Source organism: Tenebrio molitor, unplaced genomic scaffold, assembly GCF_963966145.1.
Source record: "Tenebrio molitor unplaced genomic scaffold, icTenMoli1.1 SCAFFOLD_190, whole genome shotgun sequence".
Lineage (NCBI taxonomy): Eukaryota > Metazoa > Arthropoda > Insecta > Coleoptera > Tenebrionidae > Tenebrio > Tenebrio molitor.
This window is the reverse complement of record NW_027184114.1, coordinates 30,778-36,995: the sequence shown is the minus strand read 5'-3', so window position 1 is coordinate 36,995 and position 6,218 is coordinate 30,778. Positions and strand designations below refer to the sequence as shown.

At 39.4% G+C, this 6,218-nt stretch overlaps 1 non-coding gene across 1 annotated transcript; it reads left to right on the top strand.

Moving 5' to 3' along the window:
- The first annotated feature begins 1,843 nt into the window (after positions 1-1,843).
- Positions 1,844-1,963, top strand: LOC138140737 (5S ribosomal RNA). Its single transcript, XR_011162732.1, has one exon. It is a non-coding gene; the product is annotated as a 5S ribosomal RNA (ribosomal RNA).
- The last annotated feature ends 4,255 nt before the right edge of the window (positions 1,964-6,218 follow it).

Here is a 6,218-nt window from a genome sequence, read left to right as displayed (position 1 = left end):
GGGTTTCCTCTTGTCGGAGGCGGAGGCGACTTTGGCACCACCGGAGGTGGACGAGGCGAGCTTGAACGAACCCGACGCGCCCTTACCTTTCGTCTGAACCAGAGATCCCGACGCCACGGCGCCTTTCAGATATTTCTTGATGAAAGGGGCGACCTTTTCGGCGTCGACTTTGTAATTTGCGGCGACGAACTTCTTGATGGCCTGAAGAGACGATCCTCCGCGTTCCTTGAGTCCCTTGATGGCGTTGTTTACCATCTCGGATGTCGGAGGATGGGACGGTTTCGCCCTGGGATTTTTCGCTTTTTTCTCTTTCTTCGCGTGGGATTGAGGGGTGGCAGCGGAACCGGTGGTGACCGATGATGCTGTTTGATTTTCGACGTCGGCCATCTTTCACGTTAAAACGTTAAAAGTTAATAATAATTATTGAAAAAACACTTGCTCACACACGTACACTTCGAGCACCTCGTGAACGAGAATTGAACAAAAAAATTTTCTAAGTCTTTATAAAATAGTCGCCACTGCGGACGGAAGACTGAACGCGCACCGCGTCCGCCGTCGAAGAAATTGCAGGCCTCGGAATCGTTGCCCGCGTGATGGCATCGTCCTCTTTCCTCGATCACCATCGCCACCGTGTGATCAAGCTGGCCGAACTCGGTTTCCGAAGTTTCCCTGGAGATAGCGAAGTTCGTCTCGGAACGTCGGTGGGTTTCGAATCAGGTACACGCCCCTCCAACCACCAGCCCTAAATCCGGGTCGTCACGGTTTCGATTCGGGACCGACGGTTTACGTCGGCGGTGCGGGGTAGACGCGTCGATTCCGGGAATCCATATTTCGTTCGCCGAAATATTGGTCCATCTCTTCCCGGAATACCGCGCCACCTTCTCGATTTTACGACATCTTCGCGTCGCCAAACGCTTCCGAAACGGTCGAAGCACAGAAAGGACCTGGTGTTCGAACCGAGGCAATTCCGACAACAGGATGCCGCGAACCGCCTCTCCGACGTTCAGGTCGATCGTTTTCGGCGGAAGTTGAAACGGGACGAGTCGACGACGGGTCCCGTTGCCGTCCGGACCCTTCGGGACGGCCGAAAGTCCGTCGAGAGGATCATCCGAAAGGAGACGGTCTTCATCGTCCGACCGATGCCGCACCTACGAGTTTTCCGATATTTTCTTCGACGGATCTTCAGGTTTTCTTCCTTTCTTCCGTCTTTCTCTCTTCGTAATTTCGTGTCCGACCTGCGTCGTCCGAAGTCGGGGTGAAGATCGAAGAAAAAACGCCAAAAATAACAACTCGTCAGCCACGCACACCGCGTTCGAATGTCTAACGGTCCAACTTGGATTTTCGAAGATCGCCGAATCCGAGGGACGATAAATAATAATAATAATAATAATAATGGTAATAAATAATAATGTTAATAATAATAATAATGATATGATGATTATAACGATAATTATTATAGATAGGTAAATAGAAACACAGGTCTCCTCTCGAAAATCGGAACTTCCTGATATTACTTACATATTTCGGTCGATCCAAATGTGGGAATCTCGTCGTCGTCGGAGCAAGCAGCGCGGTAGGTGGGGTGAAATTCTGGATTTTCCACCGCCGCCGGCGGTCGAAAAATGTGCGACGCGGGAGATCGCCAGTCCGTCTAGTAGTCTCTCTTGTCGTTAGAGCGTGACGTGGTGGTTGTTGTGGGATTTCCCGTTAGTTCGGTCCGACGTCGGTCGTCAGAGGGTAAGTGCATACGGAAACGAAACGCATCGCGTTTTGATGTTCATATTCGTGCATCGGAATGTTAAAAGCAATATATTTTACACCAACGATCACACCTAAACACCACGGCAACGGCCATACCACGTTGAAAAGCACCGGTTCTCGTCCGATCACCGAAGTTAAGCAACGTCGGGCGCGGTCAGTACTTGGATGGGTGACCGCTTGGGAACACCGCGTGCCGTTGCCCCCCAACACTTTTTGTTTTTTTTTGAAATCCATAGCAACCACCGAACCGATTTGTTTTTCGTGCAGGTATTCGGAAACATGCACAGACCCGTATAATGTAGATTCATAGCTTTAAGTACTAGATAATTAAGAAAACAATTTTTTTTGTCGATTAATTGTAAACAATTGCAGAATAAAAACTCGTCAAACGGTAAAGGTTGTCGTTCGATCACCGAAGGTAAGCCACGCGGGCAGCGGTCAGCACTTGGACGGGTGACCGGTTCATTATATTCCTTCCGTGAGTTTAACAAAGATAACATATGCAAATGTCGTAAGTGCGACGAGGAAGACGGCGATCTTTTAATGTAAAAAAAATATATATTAGGTTACGCGTACATGCCACTTTGACTGCTGCTTTATTTTTTTGGTTTTTAAATAATTAGAGATCTGAATTCAACATATCAGTTCTATGTTATAATGGACAGACAATGTTGTATTCTTGGCCCCTAACACGTTAAGACCAACATAAAAACTAGAATAACTTACCATTCGTTAAACGTTAAACAATTTCGAACCACGTTTTTTTGAGCTCGAACAAACTCATAACACAACACTCATTTATTAGTCACTGGACCATTGTAAAACGAGAAGAGAGAAAAACCATGCGAAACTATTTTTAAAACGAAGAGAATAAAGGTTTTAAATGGTAGGGCTGTATGACAGACTTGTCAATTATCGTGGGGGGTACGGCTGAGATTTATGACGAAATCGAGCGGCGCCGGCGGTCGGTCACTTTCACGAAAGAGGTCTAAACACGGGTCGTTTACGATACCCTCTGGTTACTAGAAAAGTTCTAGACAGATGTTTGTCGGCTTTTCGAGGTATTTATTTGTGAGTCCAAAGACTCAATGGAGTAATATCGGACTGAAATTCCAAGATTTTGCTGTGTAATCCAAAAAACTATGTTCCTCGTAACATTTAACGATGTGTTAATTCAACTATTATTTTAATTTTTCGTATACGTATTTATACTAAAAAGTACAGCGCTTCCAACAGTGAATTGTGAATTGAAAATGTTTCAAAGAAAGATCGATAGTTTTGAAAAAAATTACATATTAATAAATTTAGATAGATTTAGAAGTATACATTGCACTTACTTTTCAAAATTATTGTACTTCTGATTTGGTTGAAATAACATAATATGTAGCAGTCATAGTCTTGTGTACATTGCAGTCGCGGCTGGTGTTGGGTAAAACCTTTATTTTTTAGGGGGTCATTACCCAAATGACCTCATGGACCAGCCGTTCCTGTTAGGTTTTATATATCAAATTGATTCGTCTGTCTTTTTCATCATGCCTTCGAAAAGCGAGCTCCTGTTTCGCCAAAGTAACTGTGACGTCAATTAAATACGATAATAAAATTCGGTTTTTCCGAACTTATTGTGAGTGAGAGCAGTGAGAGCATCTTCTTTTCGTATCCCACCTCCACCCGGCGGCAGTAGTGCAGTGCTTATCAACATAATTACCGGCGTCTCGCCTCCACATTTTGACTTTTTTGTGTTTTATGTGTTCTCTAAGTCCAAAATTTTTAAATTTTTAAAAAGAGATTGCGGTACTATTCCTGTTGCTGAAATTATAATAATATATTTATTAATTTTTGTATTATATGTCTGTGTTATATTGTGTGAATTTGGAACAGCTATATCTAAAAGATATGCTTGCTTTTGTTGTTTATTTAAAATAATAATGTCTGGTCTGTTATGCTGAATGTGAATGTCAGTTAAAACTGTGCGATCAAAATATAATTTGTAATTGTCATTTTCTAAACAACTTTCTGGTTTATAAATGTAATGTGGTTGTGTATCCTTTAATAAATTGAATTTAACTGCTAAATTCATGTGTATAATTTTTGCGAATATATCATGACGTTTTTTATATTCGCTGTGAGCCAAAACGGTGCAAGATCTTGTATTGCAAATATAAAACCCTCAGCTCTTTAAAATATCTCCCATGTAAAGACTTTTGTTTTATATTTGCTATAGTGTCATATCACGAGCTCTATTGAGAAAATAATTTTTTAGTGAAGCAATTTGATTGTGTTGTAGAATTTCTAGATTTGAAAAACCCCTACCACCATTTTCGCGTGGTAAATTAAATCTTTCAACAGCAGATTTGGGGTGATGTTTACAAAATTTTGTAAAGAGAACTCTAGTTTGAATATTTATATTCTTTAAATTAGTTTTGGACCATTTTATAACACCAAAAGAATAGATTTAATTTGATTTGATTGATTAATACCTAAATATTTATAAAATTCTCCTTTATTTAAATTTTTAATGATTTCTCCTTCTTTAGTTATATATTCTAAATTTTCGTAATGACCACGACATATTGATTGATTTTCAGTTATTGTTAAGTTTTATGTCATCCATATAAAGAAGGTGATTTAATTTAATATTAATTTTATAAATTTTAAGAATTTTAATTAACCATGAATGTGGTACTGAATCATAGGCTTTTTTGTAGTCTATGAATTGTTGTTGCATTATTTTCCAAACGTTTGAGACTTAAAATATTCGTCAAATGTTCTTCTTTTTTTAAATCAGAATACCCCTGACAAATCCGAACATTTTGTTTTGCGGTAGATAAAAGTAAACATGGGCCAAGACAGAATATTAATATTCGGTGTGGAATTTTCCTGCGTTCTTGTTCATTTCTATCGAAGTGCTCACGAAAAGTTGTGAATATCAACACTTTGTAATTGTCGTAGTGAAAAATAAAAAAGATAGCTATGGGGCACAACTTATTTCGCACTTCATTAGAAAAGTAACAGTATTAAAATAAAAAAAATATTTTTCTAAATTTCGAACGTTAGGTCTATCCTGACCAGCCGCCAATTAGTGGTATTATTTTATTTTTTGCTGTTTTCCACAATAGTTATTTTTATATTAAATCATTGATTCAAAAAATTGAAATTAAAAATTCAAATTTTTGAAGGAACTCTGAAGTTTCAATGCAGTGACCATGTTGCTAGGTAACTAATAAAAAACAGTGCGTGAAATGAAAAACAGAAATAGTCGTATGCGTTTTGTATGGTTTCTATGGTTTCGATCTTACTAACAATGCAATGAAAATGACCCACTTCAGGCACAGATAACTATGCGTGAATTTCAATTTTTTGAATCAATTATATAAAAACAAAATTGATTTGGCGGCCGCTACACAAAAGTGGTGGGAGGCGAGAACCTGTTTCCGCCGGTCAATTTTAAAATTAATAAATTTTCCCTGGATACGTATTCGACTTATCCGGTACGAGTTATTTTTAAATTAACTTAATGGCCCGTTGCTCTTGTTCTTTTTACATTGAATATGCGATGTTTTGGCATCGTTAGCAATAGTACAATACTCACGCATTTTTAATCTAAAATTAACAAAACTTGAATGGATCGGGATTATCACACTTCTGAATTGAAGTTTTCATTCGTTTAAAATATAATTGATAGTAATACGTAATGCGGATTGCCTAAACGTTGCTTCCATCACGTCAACATCACACATTCACGTTCGCCCGTAGAAATGGCGTGATGCACACGAAATCGATCCAAAAAGGCTCATAATATTTGTGTCACGCGAATCTACGTCGAAAACTAGAAAAAAAAAAAATTCAATTCGAATTTCAATAATCGAAACGATGCGTCGTCGATACTAAACGTAGGTAGTAACTAAAGTGTGATCGGGTGCGATAAAAGTGTCCGTCAATAATCATCATCCGACAATCATTTAATAGACGAACGCTAATTTTTGGCACTCACTCGGACGACAGAACCAGTCCAGACGGAAACCGGGGCGCGGGGTGGGTGGGTGGTTGTATGTCCGTGAATCTGTCCGGCGCGCGTCAACATTTCAGTTATCGTCGCGAGAGTTAAAACGAAAGGTGGTTAGTGTGAAAGTGACGTTTTTTCGTGGAGACACGTTACGAAGGGTGAGTACCTAATATAATATAAAACCAACCGAAAACCCACAATAGTGCCCCGGTTTATTATCGTGAATAGGTGTTTGGTAAATATTTTCTGTATTCCAACTAGCAAGTCTTTTATCAAAAAACTCCGGCAACATGGCTATTGTGGTATTGTTGATACCACCTAACTGAAGAACTTAGTTAATAACTAAGTCGACGATTTTATCGGGAAATTGAACGGAGAAACAAAAATAGCTCTTAGCGACAGTTGCCTGAAGTCGCAAATAACGGCGATTGACGAAATCACGTTTTTTTTATTT